At 39.4% G+C, this 20,625-nt stretch overlaps 1 protein-coding gene across 17 annotated transcripts in view; it reads right to left on the bottom strand.

The window, feature by feature from the left end:
* Positions 1-20,331, bottom strand: part of TENM3 (teneurin transmembrane protein 3) — a 1,446,905-nt gene extending 1,426,574 nt beyond the window's left edge. For 14 of the 17 annotated variants that reach the window (XM_075421787.1, XM_075421794.1, XM_075421795.1 and 11 more), the window contains exon 1: positions 20,235-20,331. The gene's annotated coding sequence lies outside the window, so the exon portion shown is untranslated. The remainder of the gene's footprint in view (positions 1-20,234) is intronic. The other 3 variants (XM_075421808.1, XM_075421809.1, XM_075421810.1) reach the window with 1 other exon arrangement.
* Between the last annotated feature and the right edge of the window lie 294 nt (positions 20,332-20,625).

Below are 20,625 nucleotides of genomic sequence, written 5' to 3'. Positions count from 1 at the left end.
AAACTGTGTTTTCCAGTACAGGCTAACCAGACATCTGAGCAGTTTAACTGGAGTACAAGTTTTAGAGTTCTCAGAGAACTTCCTTGTGCAAAAGTAAGCTAATAATCAAATGGCTTTTGTACAAGTGTCTGATTATTCTGTAACTATTGATGTTCTGTTTTTATCTATAATGCTACAAGCCACGACTGCATTCAGTGGGACAATCTGCAGGAGAGAAGTCCTCACTAGAGTTCTCTGTGGTCAATTAATCAAGCAGCAATTCCATCGTTCTCTGGAAACATCAAGCAATTCTCAAGAATTATTATATTCATTGATTTATTCAGTATTCTCTTCAGTACTGCTGCAAATCTTTTTTTTTCCTGAAGTTATATAAATAACTTCCTTATATTTAAATACAGAATTATGCAAAAGTGTCACCAGCTTTTCATTTCAAGCCCTCAGATGTTACAGATAGATAATAACTATCTGTTACTCTTCAGAGAATGTAGTGTTTCAATCAATTTCTAAGTAGCCCTTCAGATCTGCCTGCCAGTCTAGCTTGCTCCTGATGTATGTATAGAATTTCTCCTGTTTGCTTAAAAAAATAAAAACAGCAACAACCACCCACAAAAAGAGCACCACACTTTTTTTAATTTCTACCTTTAAAAGAGAAAGATAACCAAGCAGATAAGCCTTTCAGAATTCCAATTAAAATCAATAAAATTACTGAGGCAAGTCACATGTACGTTTGCCAAGCTGTGCTCTTATTTTGTATTCCAAACAGCATTGTTTAAATAAATTTTTCAATTATTTTCCATCTCTAAGTAAATCAATGCGTGTCCATACTTAATTGGGTGAAATTTCTTTCCCTTTTCATATGATACTTCCTTCTTCAGAAACACAAAATTTAAATCTTCAGAAGGACATTTTCAAACAGTTCTCTGGGGTTTCAGGTTTATTTGTTAAAAAAAAACAAAAAATCATGCATAATTAACTTTTTTGGTTTTCTGTTTTACCCAAAATAAGCAACCCTTCTTATAAACTGACTTCCTCTACAAGTTGTAACAGTATCAACCACTAAGCAGTGGAAGTTTTACAACTGCCTACCTTTTAATAACTAGCTGAGATATTACTATTAATTTGGATCCCACCACAGCTAAGCATTTACCTCAGTTGTTCAAGAACAGTCTTTTCTTTTTAATTGCTAAGTCTCTAAGGACTGGAGCCACACCCTATCTTCTTCAGGCTTTCCTCCAACAACTATAACACACAACTCTGTCAGACATCTGACATCTGGGTTCCTAAAGACACCGAAAAGGAGGAACTGAGGGACATTAATGCAGTCCATACTGATTACAATCTCTCAGGAAACAGTTACTTCAATTTCTCGCTGCAATGTATTAAATGTGCACCCTCAGGATGTTTCTGTCAGAAAGAAATTATAGTATCTTGCTTCTGAACTTGGCCAGCAAAGTTGCATGGCATCAGACAAAAGACACTGGATCACTCCACTCTGCTTTACAAATTTACGGCAGTAAATTGTAGGAGGCAGCAGAAGGCAGCACATACAGTGGTAGTTTTTCATAGGAATCACTCGAGTTGGCTTTATGCAAGGACCACTTAGTGCCCATTGATTATATGCTCATGAAGTATGAAACTTGTTACTGACTAAAGGGTCTCAGTGGCAGAATTTATGAACAGGCTGGTGAAAACATATGGCATGATTTTACTAGTTTTGACTGCTTGCAGAAACTGTTGACATCTTTAAGAAATAATTACAAATTATGTAAAGCTCTATATTGCAGTTTTAGTTTAAGTATATATGTACGCACACAAGCATAAATATATAACCAGCACATATATACGAGCATAAGAGTAATGCATTACAGGAACTTTGCATAGTCAGTATGGCATACATACCTAATTTTTTTTTTCACCTGAAACTGCTGTAGTAGGCAGTAAGATTAACATGGCTAGTAAATATTTAAGCCTTTTCTTAATATAAGATGACCTAGAATATTTACATAAATAACCAGCAGATGAATTACTAACTTCAGTCAACCACTCAATAGTAATAATTTTCAGAGTAAAACAAGTGAAAGGACCATACCTTCTACATCTGGACACTATCATGCATAATTACATCCTAAGTTAACCCATTCAAGAAACAGTGGATAAATCAGACTTTCACCAGTTCTCCAGAGTCTGAAAACAAAAGCAAGTACCCCAATTCAGGAGAACCATTCATCAAAAGAAACAAAGATCAGATAAAAGGAAAGTGAATTGCTGATCATCTGAACCCCCAGAAGATTAATATGCTCATCTTCAGAAGATGTTTTACTAATTCTAGTGAGAACTTTGAAGCCATCTTTTGCTTGTTCATCAGTGCATTGATTTTTAATTGCTTGTGAAGACACATACTGTTTCTTTTTGAAAAAAAATCACAGATAGCTCATCAGGCCTACTAAAATTCTTCAGATGTTCACACACAGCTGCACACCACATGAACCTCGACAGTCCAGGTTTACTTACCAAAGTAGGCAACATGCATCTATAACATTTGTAGTATATTTGAAATGTAGGATGCCAAAGGAAAAGTCTGCTCTGATGTTACGTTGTGGTAGAATGACCTTCACATTCATAGACAGTTCATTTCAGGCTAGTCATTCTAGCCTCTTCTAACAGGAAATACAGGCACCATTACCAAGGTTCCTCCAAATTCCACTGTAGACAGATAGACACCACACTAAGCGCAGCATGCACCGCCCTAGACAGCCAATGCAACATGGAATCCTGGCAGTCTCTGCAGTCTTTTCACCTTCACACATCCTCACGCTTTTTCTCAGAAACAAACAAACAAACCACACTCAACCAACCAAAGCCCCCAAAAAACCCACAACCCGCTCACAAAACCACACCTCAGAACTACTCAAAACAAATCAACGCCACACACACACCCCAAATCCATGTTTTTCCTGTGTCCAGGAATGTAAGTCCACACCAATCTGCTTGGCGACCTTGTTATCTGAGAGTACTCCAAGTCTTTACAGCCACACAGAATACACTCCTTGTAAACTGAGAGTTACCAGTCAGTCCTCAACTTTAGGTTATACATACTGACTCTGAGACACTACATGCAGCTGCTTAATTCTTCCAGCCTTAGTATAAAATGAATATATACAGTTTTCTCTGTGGATAAGAAAATACCTGATTGTAAGCTTATCTAATATTTCTGCTTTCTCTTCTGCAACTGGTGCTTGACATGATCAAAGTTGTCTCCCTTCTCCCCACTGGTCAATACACTAATATAAAAAGTATCCAAATAATGACAATGATAAAGTGTGTATGAGAGGACACAGACATATACTGCATAATTATCGACTATATACAACACGTGTTTTTGAGTTCACCATGATCAAACATTGTGCCACATCTAGACTTGCCAAAGATGAGTGTGAATTACTGAACAGCAAACAAAAGCATATTCCAGACTCAGCTGCTCTTCAGCCTTCTCTCTGTTTTAGAGATGGGAGGCAATTTCCTCACTCCCTTGAGGCAGCAATATGGAAGAAACACATAAGGCTCTTACTACAGTCTCGAATCCCAGAAAAGCCGATGTTGGATGAGACCTCTGGAGATCATCTGGTTCAACCTTTGGTTGAAAGCAGGAGCTTAGACTAGGTTATCTAGGGTCCTATCAAGCACAGAGCTAAGTCTTGAATTTCATTTCCAGTAAGGGGGATCTCACCGATTCTCTGGGAAACCTATTCCAAAGTTTGTTCTCACGGTCTCACATCCAGACAGAATTTTCCCTGAAGCACCATGTGCCTGTTGCCTTGTCCTGTCACTGTACATCATCATGAGGACCTCACCTCCATTTTCTCTATAAACACTTTTTAAGTGTTGGAAGGCTGTGACTAGCTCCCCTTTGTTGGGATCTGAGACTCTTCTCTAGGTTGGCGGAAAAAAACAAACACACACATTTCTTCAGATGTTTTCAACTCTGTTGAAACAATGGCATGTTTCATCCTTGTTTTGCACTCTGTATGCTTGAGTCATAACCACTAAATTTTCAGCCAATTTCTCCCACCCAAAAAACTTTGAGAATTGGTGGAGCCAGTGGTATCCAGCAAGGTTTTCCTTCTCTTCTTCAGTTTTCCTGATCTGTTAACATCTCCAGCTCCGTAAGGACAGGGTGCTCCTCTAGTACACCTGTACTGGCACAATTTTAGTGTAAGTTTTTCTTGTCTTGAAGTCCCGCAGTATGCACTCAAGCTCACCAACGATGCACAAAGTGGAATGTAGATATACTGTCCTAGAACCATAAAAGATAACAAGTGAAACTGCAGTCTTTTCTTCTTTTGCACTCAGCCTGTCACTTCCTTGAGATCTGCTGAGCTGTAGATGTCAGTACTCAATAGCATCCCAAAATGACATGCATGATGCTGGATGAGACAAGTATTTGCAAGTACCAATTTACAGAGGTAGTTTGAGTGGCTTGCATTCAAACAGTAAAATTATAGGCCCATACCAAACTCATTGTGGATTCTGCTGATAACTTAGAAATCCACAATAAATGCTATTAGTGTACTTCTACAAAGTGACTACACTTTTCCAGACACTAACTCCTTTATTAGCATTCGCAATGACACAAACCAGGTTGAGGCCTAAGTGCCATGTCATAATCCTGACCTGGCATATACTATCTTTCCAGAAAAAATTTTGCCCGTGTTTAAGAAAGCATGAATTCCAATAACATAACTAAGTATTGTAAGTGCAAAATGCCAATTACATAATATATAATAGTACTATGTGTTATTAATGATAACTATTAATATAGCTATTAATATTATAGATTATTATGTTTAGACACCTGAACAACGGAAGTGGAACTGATATTGCAAAATAATTTTAATATACAACTGAAACAACAGACTTTCTTGCTCTAGATCTTGGTTGGACTCAGTGATCTTGAAGGTCTCCTCCAACCTAAACAATTCTATGATTCTGTGATCCTCACATCCTCTGTGTTACTTACTACAAACACTATGTAAAAATTTATGTCAAAGATGAACCTAATAATATAATAGTGGATTTTCCACATGCATGCACTCTGGCTATTCCAAAGTAGGTGCCTACAAATAGATCAGAATTTCCCGTAATTGTAGGTCTGTTACTTGGATTCTACCCTGCAACAGACTCGATAATGTTTTCCTTACACAGTGTAACAGAATTTCACTTACATTCTCCACTTACCGAATCTCACAACTCGCCTGTGAGAGAGGCAGGGGTACCTTGGGACCACGTTTGAAATGCTCCTGAAAAAGCTACCCTTGAGACTAAGTGAAGCAAGAAGCTTTGGGTAGTAACCAGTCTCATTAATATTCAAGACGCTTCGTAGTTGATCCTTTTATTGATTACAAGCAATAATCACTGTATCTTCAGTTCTAACTCATCATTTAGGAAATGTACATTAGCTTCTAGAAAACCGGCTGCCACACTTCCGGTGCTAACATTTTAAGGCGCTCTGTGTTTCGAGATATTTTTTTTCTCCACCTAACTAAACCCTTCTGCAAAGAGTAATGTTGATGTGCAAAAAGTGCATGATCTCAAACACTAAGAAGAAACTCTATTCCAAACTTCCAAATTTGATTCTTTAAAGTTCTTTTCCACTGTCCTTATGAATACTTATACTTCTGGTTATAGCATAGCGATGCCTCAAAAGCCTTCTTTAATACTTCTTACACAAATGCAAGTCATCATTTTACTTTACACACATTCAGCTGTAGTGAGACAGATGAATTTTATGAAGACTATGCTCATTCAACTAAAAAGCACAGTTCAGCCCATTATTGTTAAAAGAGAAATAAACAGTACTTAGCATTTTTGTTATGGCTTCTGAGCTGAACCTCTTTCTTGTTTTGGTAATTAGACAAAATCATCTTGCTTTATATTTGAAGCTTAAGCACACAGAAATGTCTAGATTTTTATACTACAAAGAAATGCAGCACAATTAACATTCCAATCTTTTGCCATACCACCACTCTCTTCAAATAACAAACACAAATAAGTTTTTAGTGAACTAAAAAGTTCTGTAGTTTCAGGTTAAACAGTTGGATAAAGAATGAATCTAGAAGATCTATGAATATTCATAAGAATATTAAACAAGGAAAAATGTACAGAAAAAGACAGCTGGCCATTTAATTTACTCCGTTCATCACTGGGATAATATGGACAACAACTATGCTGGCATCATGAGAAAAATCAGTACACACAGATGCAGAAAGCCAAGGAACTTTTAAGACTTAGACTTTTAGGAATAATAAAAACATATTAGTGGTAACAGAGCAAATTGTCATATTAAATTGGGTAAGATACTCTACTGGATGTGCCATGATTGAGAAAGAATTGACTTTGGAGATGTATTTTCACCCCCACATACAGCTTGTTGAAATACAGAAAGGATTCATTACTCACTGTATGTTAGTAAAGGGGAGCACACAGTAGTACCATGTAGTTTAGATTTACACTTTCTTTTCAGTATTTTTTAAAAGTAATTGTGTTGATTACTTAGAGGCCTTTGATAGGACTGCCACCATACAGGCTCCCAAACACAACCTTGATTTTCTTCCTTTTTATTAGGAGATTGCTAAACATTATCATTTGACAATAAAACAGCACAGAAATCTCTCCCCGATGTTTCTCCTAGTAAGATATAGTTGTTTGATCTACATGGTTGTTTGAACCCTGGAATTCCATTCAAGTTCTCTGCCAAAGTTCTCTGCCAGCCAAAATTGTAACTGTGACACTTCCTAACATATTAAATAAAAAAAGACATTCTGTTTTTGTAAAGTGTATGAGAATATTGTGATAATAGAAGGGTGGCTTATATACTTCAGTAAACTTATTTCTAAAGCTATTCATTCTTCATATACAATAGTTGACATTCACTAACAATGACTAAATGCCAAACCTTTTATATCCAGTTCTGGCATTGAATGCCTGTGTGTCTTACGACCTTAGTGATCAACAGCTTTAAATATACTGAGTTGAGACCTGGATTCTAGTTCCTGCTCATGGCATTTGATCTGTTTACCCAATAACTATGTAACGGAAAAAAAAGCAAAAGCAATCCTGTGGCACACCCAAGACCACCTCTCGTATTCACTGCATCTGAGAGTAATGCTCTTTGGTTATTTCTACTTCTCTGTCAAAATAACTGTTGCACGGGAATAAACTAATCTGCTGTTTCTGTAGGACACAGGAGTTATTAACTGAAGTGCCTTCAAAAGATGGCAGACTGAAAGACTGGTGTTTCCACTGTGTGTGCAACTGCCCTAAGCACTAAGAGGTGCCTGCAATCACCATTACTGCCCTTTTAAAGAGAATACGCTCCTCTCACTTGGGCGTTTACTCCTAGAGAAAGAACACCAGATTTCTGGCTCCTGAATAAAGAAATACCGCTAACGTACAGCCCTGAGGCAGTCTTTCAAGTCCTGAAGAGATGTGAGATTTGAGACAAAACACTATACACCTGACATTTTCTGCTAACCAGCTCCCTGCGGTCTCTCAATGAGCATGTAAGCGTGTAGGCCTCTGACCATACCTCAGAAGACAGTTTTTCCATGAAGCACGGAGAGATGAAGTGCTCTAACTAGGCAGACTAGATTGGTCTGCTTAATTATTCACTGAATTAAAATGTGTGCCTGACCATACCTGGTATATCCAGAAAAATCCAGACCATATATAGCAAAGGCAGCCAGTCACAAATATTTATTAGGAAAGGGCATCTTCAACTCATTTGCATACTGGCTTCAGCACAGTATTGGATAAGGAAAGCTAAGAAAGAGAGGAAGAAAAACATCTTGTAAATCACTATTAAAAATGACACTATGAAGGGGTAAAGGATACCTAATAAACAATAGACAAAGCCATTGAGATTGTAAAGCAGATTAAATTAGCTTCCCAAACAAACACACTAATGCTTTCACCATTAATCCATAGAGTAAGCATCAGTGACAGACCAAGAGGACTATAGAGGCAGTCACTACCTGACTACAGTCTACAAGCTTTTTACACAGATATCAAGAAATTGATTCACCACATTGCTGGCTTTCAACCAAACAACTGGCCTACCTAAGAAAACTCCTCACAATAAAGCACCTTTATATGGTAATTGAGCTATGAGATAAGATATATGTCTATTACATAAAGTGATTATTGACTATGAGAAGCTTTCAATTTAGTAGAAAATTACTTTGTAGGAGAGCTCTCCAGAGCCAGTGACAAAGGTTACATTTAGCTCTTTTAACACATAGTAAAAGAGAACGAGGCTTCCTCTGGCCTGTTGTAGATCAAATTATCAAACAATGGAAAGAAAATTAAGTAATGATAAAACTCTTTCCATAGCTTTTCAAATTCTGTCCAAAAGATAATTTCCCCCCAAAAAAGTGCATTGGAAATAAAATTAGTTGAATCTGAAATTCACTCACAGTATTACTTTTCTCAACAGCTGCACACGTACTTTAAAACTTGAAGATTTAACATTAGTGAGGATTCAAAATTCACTGAAGTAATAAGAAATTAATATACTAATTTCTACTACCTCTAAAAATAAATCAGAAATAAAATTATTTCAAATACAAGTACAAAAAGAAGAGATCCTTCACCACTTTAAAGACCTTTATGAATTATTGACTTGAAATTTTTACCAACGTTATTACAGGAAATTTAAATATGGAGAATAAATGGGACAATAAGACAATCAGATAATTGAATCTAAAAAACAGGTTTTAAGGTACTTATCACCTTGAAACTACACAAAGGTTTTTAATTTAAATCCAGATTAGATCAAGCAGCAGGAAACTATAGATATGCTTGACAAAAAGCAGACAAGACTCAGGTGTCGAAGTCCTCTTATAAGAATAGTGAATTCTTCAGCATGTAAGAATATACATGCTAACAAACTAGGAAATTCAGCTAAGTTAAGCAATGTTCACATTTTACCAGCTATTTTTGCATTTAAAGTTTGTACATAAATATTATAATTCCTTGTAGTTGCAAAGAATGGAGATAAAACCCTTCAGTATTCAGTGGGTTATATTATGTACTCAATAGTGCACAACTCAGAGCCACTTTTAAATGGGAAACTAGAGTGTTACTGTTTTCCAAGTTGCTCTTTTATATAAAGAATGTTCAAGTAGAGAGTGATTTCAGTTTTTCTGATTTGCCAGCTAGTATTTTCAAAATGTCTACATCATTTGTTTGCACATACAGAGTAAGTTATCATTTCTGCATGGACAAGATAATACTCAAAGCCAGAAATAAATCTGAAGGATCTTAAATTAAATTTATTCAAACCTATCATAAGAAGTGTTTTGCACTGGAAAGGTACCCCATGATAATCTTGGTTTTAACAGCAAAACCATGGGTACTCTCAAAAAAGGTGAGAACGAACTGATATAAAAGAAAACAACTATTAGCATCATGCCATTTTTTTCAAATACCTAATTTTTCAGACCTCTGAAAGTGATGCATTTTTACAGTGGTACCAGAGCTACAGCATTGAAAGTTATTTTATGCATGCTCTCATTTACATGTTTTTAACTCTGGCTTGAACATGCATGAGTATTAGCAAGATTGGGTCCTAGGATTTATTTTATTGTTTCTAAAAGCCAGCTTGATACTGGCAAGTGATAAAAAATAAAAAAGTAGAATTGAAGAATGTCCATTTTGTAAACCACAACATAAAATTAGAAATAGCAGATTTTGTTTCAAAAGCATAGAGTGCGTTTTGTGCAAAAAAAAAAAAAAAAAAAATTTTGTATTGCACAGTTGCTATTCTTTAATAAAGTTTTTTCAACCGGGAGTTGAGTTTACAATAAGACTACAGTTTACAAAAATTTACAGAAAAATTTCAGGCAAATTTTAACAAGAAAGCGTTAACTATCTAGCAGTCTTCCACTTAAATAACTTCTTCAAGTCTTTTATTTATATACATTTGAATACCTTCAGAGAAAATGTGAAAAAATAAAAGTTCACAAGATTAAAATAACCATTACTGGTCCAGCAGAAAACTAAAAGTTTAGCTTCCAGTCCTACGTAGTTTAGTGTTCAGCATTTTCATAGTGGATTTCAGGACCAATACGCTAATAAAATATGTACATAAGATAACATAAATTTTTAAGAAGAGACAAATGGGCTTTTTTGTTTTCTGGTTTTGTTCTGGCTTAATTACAAGACTCCATTAGAAAAAGAAGGATTACATTTCGGGAGTAAATGTGGCATTTCTTTTAACTAGAGATGGTTTCACGAAGAAAAATCCTGAGAAAGAAACTGAAAAGATCAAGGCTTGTGACAATAATGTCAAATACGAAGAAAAGGATGTTCTCAGCACAGTTTTTCACTAGCAGACATAGCCAGAGTACAAAGTACATGTGTTGTACGCACTGACAACCCTCAAATCATGTAAACCCTTAAGTTATCAGTGAGTTAAAATTAATTTCTCATAAAAAGCTACTTGTGTTTAGCCATTTTCACAGCAGTGACAACGATAAATTACTGAACATAGAGGACCTATCACTAATATTTACAATATGCAGTACATTTCATTGAGTTTGTCAGAGTTCTGAGGAACAAAAAGCAAACTGCAGTAGCAAACTCACAGAAAGCAACACATGTACAATTTTTCCTTGCAGAGTGTCACACATTGTCCTTGTATTTCCTTGCAAAAACTACTATATTGGATAACAGAATGATTCTTGATTTCAAGGAACTGCAGGTACAATACAGTATATATTTTACTGCACATTACATAGCATAACACCTTTGAACATTTAAAAGATAGTTAATGCAGAATTTAGCCCGACAGGTCTGGTATTGTTCTCTGAAGATGGCACAAAGTACTGTCTTCACTGAATGATGAAAGCTTTTGTTTTGTAAAAATGGAAGTTCGTGATAGCAGTTCGAATGCATAATTCCTGAAGTATCTTGCTTATGACATGCATTTTTCTCTCCATGAAGCAATATTTCTGCTGTGGTGTGGGTCCCCTCAGAGCCCAGACTCAGCAGGCTTGGAACATGTGAAGACATTCATTCATCATCTTGGAGTACTGAAGGAGTGGTAGGGAAATGCAGGGTAAGTTCAGAAGTGTTTCTTGTTTTACCAGAGCTGAAATTACTGCCAGTTCAGTATGCAATATTATTTTCTACAGCTTACATTTTACTGTAAATGTTTTGTCACTGTAGATATTTTACAAACACAGTAGGCATTTCAAAAATGTTGTCATCTAGTAAGTAAGGATATCTTCACTTCAGTGAAGAAATAGAAACAAGGCATTCACTGAAATGTAAATTGACACTAAACTTCGAAGTGGCCTCCCAAAAGTAAGATTGAGATGGATTGCCACAACAGTGATGAAATAGAGCCTTATACCTATGTACCCAGTGTGCATCTTTTCCCTGGGTAAGCTGACAAGCTTTTCATGCAGCTAACACTTCTCTTTCACTAGCTTCAAATTGGCTTTCAGAAAAATCCCAAGCGATGTGCTTCTTGTGTTATTCTGAGCAAATGTGACCGCTGAGTACAACTCTTAAGCAGATCATAATTTGTGCACTAATGAAGAAACAATTTTGCGCAACAGATTGTATCTTTAAGATTAAAAATACTGTCTAGTCACCGCATCTTTCCCTCATGCTTTACTCTTTCTATGAGAAACGTAAGAAAGAAGGGCTGATACACAGATTTCACATCAGATCTTTTTCCAGGCTTAGAGGTTATTCACAAAAAGGATTGTCTGAGACTCAAGTTTGGCTCCCAAAATACCAACTTAGGAGCATTTCTGTGGGGAGGTGAAGGGCAAAGAGATAGAGTCCAAGTCAGAGGAAAGGACAAGCCACTCACAAAGCTCAGGCTACAGCAGTCAGGGCTGACCACAGTGAATTCAATGACAAGTTGTGAATGCAGGTAACTACAATACTAGCAGAAGTACAGTTGCACCTGAGAAACAGATGAGACCAGAATAGAAGAGCAAGAGGGAAGACTTGCCGAGTGGCTGGAGAAAGTCACTGTAGCTGAGTAAACAAAAGCAGCAATAGAAAACTTCCTTAGCAAAGAACTATTTACATAAGATAGCTGCACACTACTTATGCTATACCAAGAGTTGTTAATACATAAATTGCAAATAGGATCTTCAGTATGTGCTCTGAAAGCCATGAAATTCCCTGTAAGGAATAAATAGTAGAACGGCACATGGGTGAGTGGGAAAAAAGCAACAGAATAATTAATAAGCGTAAAGTTTAACTACATTTTGTAAAGTTCTAAATAGGAACAAATATTCTTATATGTTTTATTAGATGTGCTGCATACGCAAGTGCATATCTTGACAAAGATGGTGTAATCTTACATCCATTACAAGGATGAAACAGAATCTATACTCATTAAATGCACATGCCATCTAGCACAAGAGTCCTGTCCTGATCTCTAACTAGGTCTCTAGCTGTTATGGCAGAACACAGAAGATTAAAGATAATAATGAAACCATCACAAAACCTTCCAAATACAGCGTATAGACAATACCAAGCATGAGGCAGAAGTTCTACAAATCTTTCTTCTGATGGCAAGGCTGGCTAAAGCAGATCCCACCTCCTTTTCCCTCCTAGGAGGGAATCCTACCCTTACTCTGCACCCTCATTTGCACCAGCAAAACTCTTTGGGGGCATTGAGGTGATTCAATATGGCTAAAAGTCTAGCCTTTTTTTTTTTTTGGCCACAGAATTACTCAGTTTACATCGGTTGTGTGTGCAGTCCTCTAAATAATACAACTGAGAAGGTTGTTCGAGAGTAGAAATGAGGAACCAAAGAGTTGGAACAATTTAACTTTTCCATGAAGAAAAATGTGTATGGAACCAAGGCTTCAAGTGTCATGTAGTTTGTTTAAAGTCAGCTGCAGATATTCAGTCAGGAAATGAAAAGATTCTACGTGAAAGCTTCGTAATGAGGAAAAAAAGTAAGCTTCAGAGAAAATACCAGTTTTCCTTTCTCTAATATTAAAGTTTCTCATTCACTGACTGAAGCTAGTGACTCTCCCTGTGATTCTTTACCATTATGACAACTAGCAGCTGAACCAAAAATTGACAGAATCCTTCACAATATTACTCTACATGACACTAGCAGCAGTGTGAAATTGAGTGTGATCACAGCCCCAGTCAATTCTACCGGTTCAGGGAGTTTTCAGTTTAGGTCAATTTTATCTTCAGATCCTCACGCTCTTGAATCACAGAAGTAAAGAAAATAAAGATAGAGAAAAAGACAGTAGGATGAAAGTCTATGAAAAGGAAACAAGGGCAGAAAATTTTACGCATTGCTAAAAGTTCTTCCTGAACTCTAAGAACACAAGTCCACACAGCACAAAGGAAACTGTGCATAAGAAGAGCAGTTGCTCCCCACCTGGGTTAAACCCACAGAACCCGTGTCCTGTTTGAGATTCAGACACTCACTCCATGTCCTCTACAGCACATCACAAGCTCTTCAAGAGACAAACTTCATACCCAACTTAATACTTTTTACTCAAAAAAAGAAGTAGGAGGCTTTTTCATTCAAAAAACATGATTTTCCCCCCTTGTTGACTAACTTCTTTGTCCCAGGAACTTCTGACAAGGTAGTATTTTAAAGCCTTGTTTAGCTTTTCTCTCTTCTCATCACTCCTCCTTTTTCTTCTTTATGTTAAATTCAGTCCTCACTCCTTCAGTTCCTACTAAAGAATAACTACTTGTCATCCCTCTTGATTGTTGTAACAGCTGTTGCTAGTTTGCCAATCAGTCCCATGCAATCTCCTCTCATTCTCTTTCCGTAGTTTCTTCCCCCAATTTTTGCATGAAAAAATCAAAGACCATATCTGAGCACACACTCCCTAAGTTACAAGTATTTACTGGTGACTTTAAGGAAGACTGGTAAAACCTAACCTTCATTCTGCCTGTGTTGCTAATCCTAGCTAACACTGAACTGAGTCCCAACTAGTCAATCTTTGTTTAAAAAAAAAAATGTTAATTCTAGAGCACTGTACAACAATATACAATTCCTTTTCCCAGTGACACATAAGCCACAATAAATCTTTTGCAAAGTCAAGTAAAATTAATTAGTCTTGCAGTTGCAAATGAACATATTTTACTTCCTGCTGCAATGGACTAGGAATACATGTGCAGTTTAGTCTGAAAGGCAGCTAAAAATCCAATTAAACTAACAGTAGCTTTTAAGTGAATGGGCAGCACCTTTTTACCCATGGTACCTAATTCACAGGCTATCCTCTGCCCGCACCCTAAATTAGCAGCAGATTTGCTGAAATAAAAAAAAAGGGATGAATTTCTATTAAGTATCACCTCTTCTCTCCAAAGCTTGATTTCCCCTGAGACAATCAGCTAGTCCATTTTCATTCTCATCCCTGTATTTTATCCCCCTCACTGCAGCAAATAGTTAGAAATATTTTAAAATTACCTTGACAAGACTTGTATGTTCCTTGAATGTGGTCTTTTATTTCGGTGTAACATAAAATTACGTTTAGTAATCTCTGCTGTCCAAGAACAAATTATACCCCAGTGATTTACAAGGATTAGCACATAACTGAAACTGTTCTTTATACAGTTGCTGAGGTATGACTTGTTGCCAGTCAAGAGATCCACCAAAATTAAAGCTGTTAGTTTCCGAAAATAAAAGTATTAAACAGACTTTGCTTCTGTTAAAAGATTATGCTGCGTATCTCTTGTTATATCAAGTTGTAGTCCTAAAAATACAAGCAGGACTCATCATCAGATTGAACGTGTATGTAGTGTCTGCAGGAAGACGGTTTTATTACTCATAGTGTTAGATGGCTGTGACTGCATAAATCAGTGCAATTTCAGATAATTTTGTTAATAGTTCAAATGCTTTCATCTGAAATCCTATATATAATGGTCAGTCTACCATAAAGTGGAATTAGCTGCCAAGATAATGTCTCTCAGAGCTGAGTTGGAGGTGTTTCAGTCCAAACTTTACCAAGCTTCACTCCTGCTGTGACCTAGGGGCACTGTCCACTGCTAATTAGCACATGCTTCATCCTTCTTTCTTCCTCACCCCACTTGCTCTGGAAGTGGATAAATACGAGCTCAATCCTTGCTGGCTGGCTGCCTTCCCCAGATTGTGCCCTGCTCCCTGCCCTTGGAAGTGGTTGATGTTCTTTTGAACATCATTATGACCACATCTCAATGTTACGCCGTCCCAAGGGAAAACAGGTTTACAATAAAAAAGGTAGAGATCAGTGTGAGAACAATATTTCAGCCAGAATGATTTGTCACGTATTTCTTCAGCGATTAAATCAATGTGATTTTTAACACTACTTTAAAAACAGAATGACTCCTAAATAAACAGAAGAACTGTCAATGCATAGGTGTCTATCAGAAGGGAAGAGCAGCTTGACCGCTTCACTTTTCATGTCCAAAATGCTCCTACTCCAAATATTCCATATGGGTCAAGATCGCACACAGTGGGATGACTGTGAGCCTGCCCTCTGCAGTCCTGCGCTGTAAAACAGCCATGACAGCGTGTCCTGGAACACAGCTAAGCTTTCTGGCTTTCTCTGGCCCTTGGAGGAAGTAAAAGCTTCAGCTAGCAAAAGCCTTGGCTACTGGAGCAGCCAAGGACTGGAGCAGGGCACCGCCATGGGTGTGACCCTGCAGATTTCTGTAAACTGTCCCTGCATTCAACTAATTAAGGGAAAGCGATGCTGCTCTCTGACTGCTACAGTAAAAACATGATGAACACTCCCCCCTCTGGGGGGGATTATCTAAACCTTTTGCAGAAACAGTTCCTATTGAACAGACAATGCTGAAATGCTCTTGTTTTCTGAAAGTGTGTCTGCTTAGCCATGGAACTTATATTCAACAGGAGACCATTAAGCTGTCATAACATTCGATTCCACTTACATTATCTCTTAATTAACACTGGAACATTTAGCAGCGATTAGAAGAGACATTCTCAAGAGTTCTAGATTTCAGCAGAGCTCACAGGCAGACTGCCTTTAGGTACTATACTGCTATAGTGCAATAGTTTAAGATTAGAAATACAGTTTGAATTAACAAAGCTAACTGCATTCATTCATTCACGTTTCTAGAGGAAAAGTATTTGCAAATACACCGTGCTGATCTTTCTACGTGCTACAGTTAAAACACTTCCCACGCTTCAAAAGAATCTTTGCAAATTCTGTCTTACTTCATAGTAGATGTATTTTTGGGAGTACACGGTACTAAGATTTATTAAACAGAAGACTGTTTTTCACACATAAAGCATATGTAGGCCCATATTCAGATATATCACAGTGCATGTGCGTGCGCTAAGCCAAGAACAGTCTTCTCTGTTGGACAAAATGTTAGTCATCAAAAAAAGCCTAGCCCTAGAGTATCCATCATTAAATTGCTAAATACATAGTCCAGAAGTAACAGGTCCACATGTAAAACTTAGTTTCTTCACAGACCTGAATGAAAAAACGCGATTTCAGAAGTAAGACCGTATTCATAACATAACAGATCTGCAAGTCAAGTCTTGTAGGAAATTATTGCACAAATAAAAGTGTAATTTAATGCTTTGGTCATTCTGATAATTTGCAGACCATGACTCTGCTAAGCTTATGGAATTTATTAGTTTATAACTTCAATTGCTGTCTTTAATACAGTAAAATGATACTAGAATGTAAAAAAGTCACAGCATCAATGAAGCAAACACTTCAAAAAAAAAAACCACAAACAGAAGCATTGGCTTCCAGAAGTCTTATTCCAGTATCTGTCACAGGTAATAATTATTATTAGCTACACTAGAAATATTCTCAGATACTGAATTTCATAGCCTGTTCACTTCAATGCATTAAGAAATATTTTGCATCTCTGTTTCTCAAATATTTGTTTTACCTGGAACGATTTGTAACGTATGCTGTAGCTTCAGAGTCAATGACAGGGTATTTCACTGTTCTGACGGAGGCATGTGCCCAGAAGCTGACATTCCCTCATTTGACAAGCAATTTGAGTATGGTAATTATACAGGATTTAAGAACTTCTCTCTCTTTCCCCCTTTGCCTGATATTAAAATTGCATTTTCCAAGATTAAAGTTTTTGGGTTTACCCGTATTGAGCTGTGAGTTTAGTAAATCCAACATTTCTAGATATACTAGATGTAAAACATTGCTGTGTATCTTTTGCAAGTGTCAGAAGAGCAGAAAGGTACTTTCAACCTAATTTTTAACATTAGTATTGCAAATGTTAGCGTGAAAGAAAGACTTCAAATGGTACCATTTGGAAGCAATACAGAAGAATATGTTTAGTAATGCTGGGGAATCTTCGTGCACAGACTTGCCGATAAAGAGCCAGGAAGGATCAGGGGGAGAAATATGTAGATGTTATAGAAGAAAGGTATCTGTGTCTCATTAGAAGGATTTTTCAAGCAGAGTTCATTTTCTTATAAAACTTGTGCTGGTATAATTTTAATACAATATGTGGAAAACATATAAACACAGCTCCCCAAAACAGCCTTATACAATCCAGTATGTCATGGAAAACCATGTTTTAATATTCCTTCTATGCTGGGGTTGGGGATTTTTTCCCCTCTCAAAAAAATCTTCTAACAGCATTTTCTCACACTCAATGTTTTATCAAAGGCACTCCACAAATCCAGATGTCAAGACATCAGTGTTTTGTAATTCTTTGATAACACATCTATACACAGCTATAACACAGCTATCTATTTATCAGCTGTGTGGAAAGTCATACTTTTGTTTTGGAGGAAATCCAATTGTAACATTAAACCCCATCTCCATTCAAGCAAACATTTTTACAGGAACCGAGTCAAAAACAAAAGCTCCATTACTCCGGTTTTTAGAAACCTTCACGTAGAACCGAATTCAGGTTCAGAAGTCGGCAGCAATGATCATTAGAAATATCCCAATACTTCGGCATGCAAGAATGAATAAAGTATTTGAGAAATGCATCTAGAAGAGTGAAAAGTGCAAGGCTGGGATACACCACCAGATTCTGAAGTAACAACTGTAGCATCCAACGCAAGCAGAAAATCGGCTAGTTTTACAGTTGTGAGTATAACTTTTGTGAGGCTCAGCATTTCCACTGCCTTGGGAGAGGCACACTGAGCCCTTTCAGTATTTAGATCAGTGTTTCAGGAGTTTGTTTATTTCTGTATTTTTTTACCTCAGAGGAAGACAAAACTATGTTGATGACAAAACTTAAGATCGACTGAACGAAGCAAAGGTATGTAAGAGTCCATACATACTTTACAATTTTAATTATGTGTTGTTCTCTACAGTACTTCTTAAGATAGAATATCCTATTTAATTTGTTAAATTTAATCTCTTATTTAATTCCATTTCTGGCATTTTCCTTAAGTATATGTCTTTGAATAAGAAAGGCGGAAACATTTTCTCTGTGGAAAAAAAAAAATACAGCAAGCGTAAGATTACACCATGTTGCTTCTTGTTATGCCCACTTTATCACACATTACACCCAGAAAACTTTTAAAACGGAATGCAACAAGTTTGTGCAGTCACGTCTTGAGTTTGCCACAAAAAATTTTCAAGTTATACAAGAAACGTGAGAGATGTGGGAGGACAAAAAGTTTATAAAATAAAGTTCAGCCGTGCAGAAGTTGATTTATTTATCACTTTGTCACTGAAGTTCAGTGTTTGGTATTGCTACCAAATAAACACCACCCCAGCTGTCCGGTTGTTGAAGGACGTCAAGGGGAGGGTCGTTACACCATGCCGACCCAGCCTTCACAATGCCAAACAGGAACTCTTTCCAACCAGTCCAAGTGGCATAAAGTGACAGAAAACTCCAGTTCAATTATCAATTCAGGCAAACGATGCCAGTAAAAGACGGAAGGAGATTTCACCGGACAATGTGCAACACACCGCCTCCCCTTCGGTTGAGCTTCGCACAAATTTCTACGGTGTTTAGCTGCGTCTACCTATCAACGGATGGATGATGGACATCCAGCCTTCCTGGAACTGCGCAAAGTCTGTCCCAGTGCTGCTGGCCGAGCGAACAACTTCATTATCACGGCGCTTTCAGCAGCGCTACCGTCACCGCCATGTAATTATTAAATATTCTAACACCCTGTTCGGTTCCCTGGAAGAGTGGCGCTTACTATTTTAAGAAAGCCTGCCTATTTAAATGTCATTAACTATCCAATTACTACAGTCTGCTCCTTGCTAGCCGCAGAGTACTCGGATAATCTTTTAATTGCTCACCGCTATTGAATAATTTTCACAATTACGCTTTTATGCGTCCTGTGGTAATTAAGACAGACTACCCCTCGAACCTCATTCCTTTCCCGGCACACTGCGACAACCAGAGAGACAACCACCGGCAGGAAGACACGCGTGCGGCCAGGGGTAACGTTTAACCTCCCCTGCCCGCCTCCCGCAGCCCCGCTCACCGCGTCCCACCCCGCTCCGGCGGCGGCGGGGCGGGCGCGGGGCCACCGGGCGGCCCCGCACCCCGCGTCGCGCCTCGCCCGAGACAAACCGCCGCCCGCCGCCGCCGCTCCCCGCGGCTCCACCTGCCGGGCGCCCGCCGCGCAGACCCCGCACCGGGGGGGGGGGGGGGGGAAACAGCCGCGCATCTCCCGCGCAGCCCGGCGGAAACAGCCCATCCGCGCCTCCTGCGCACCCGCAAGTTTCGCTCCCGAGGAGGAGGAGGAGGAGGAGGCGTGCCTCCCAGGGCTGCTCCCGGGCGCTCACCGGCAGCCGCGCCGGCTCCCGGCAAGGCAGAACCGTGCGGGCGCTGGAAACAAAGCGAAATTACCGAAAAGGGCAGGGGTCCGCCGGGCCGGCCGCCCCCCGCCGCAGCACGGTGCCTGTTGCGCGGGCCTCGCGGGGCGAAAAAAAAAACGACCACGAAACCTCAAACTTCGCGCGGGGGGCGAGGGGCTCCGGGCGGAGCGCGGGGCTCGGGCAAGCCCCCTCTCCCGACGGGGGCTGAACTGCGCTCCGCGGAGCGGGACCCCCTCCTCCTCCTCCTCCTCCTCATCCTGCTGCCCGCGCCTTCCCTCTGCGCCAAGCCTGTTAACCCGAACGCTCGCCCTCCCGCGAAAGGCCGGGCGGAGGACGCGGGAGGCAAAGTTTGATAAACGAGCAGCTCCCGCGGCGGCGGGGAAGTGAACACAGAGCGCGGACATCCCCCGCGCCGCGCCGCGCCAGGCAGAAGTGCGGGGAGGAGGCACTCACCTGTCCGTTGCCCCTCCGGCACCCCGCGGAGGGAGAAGGCGGGCGGGCGAGAGACGCAGCCCCGCACTCCTCTCCCGTCCTCCGGCCCCGGCGGCGGGGACGATGCCGGGCAGAGGGCCCCGCAGAGCGGCGGGGCCGCCCCCGGCCGGGCCGGGCAGGGACCCCGGCAGCCGGGCAGGTGAAGCGGGGGCGGTCGCCGCCTCCGGAAAGCAACACGTTTGTCTCTGAACTTTGCAGCTCCAGTCACAAACAAACAAATACAGCCCAGGAAGGACCTCTCCCATCCGATCCCAGCCTGCTCGGCAGCCGCTGCCGCTCTTATTGGTGCGGAGGTTATTTATTTATTTGATTTCTCCCCCCTCCCCCTCCACACACACACGCACCCCCCCCC

The sequence above is a fragment of the Opisthocomus hoazin genome, chromosome 5, assembly GCF_030867145.1.
Source record: "Opisthocomus hoazin isolate bOpiHoa1 chromosome 5, bOpiHoa1.hap1, whole genome shotgun sequence".
NCBI classification, from domain to species: Eukaryota; Metazoa; Chordata; class Aves; order Opisthocomiformes; family Opisthocomidae; genus Opisthocomus; species Opisthocomus hoazin.
This window is presented reverse-complemented; position numbering and strand designations above follow the sequence as displayed.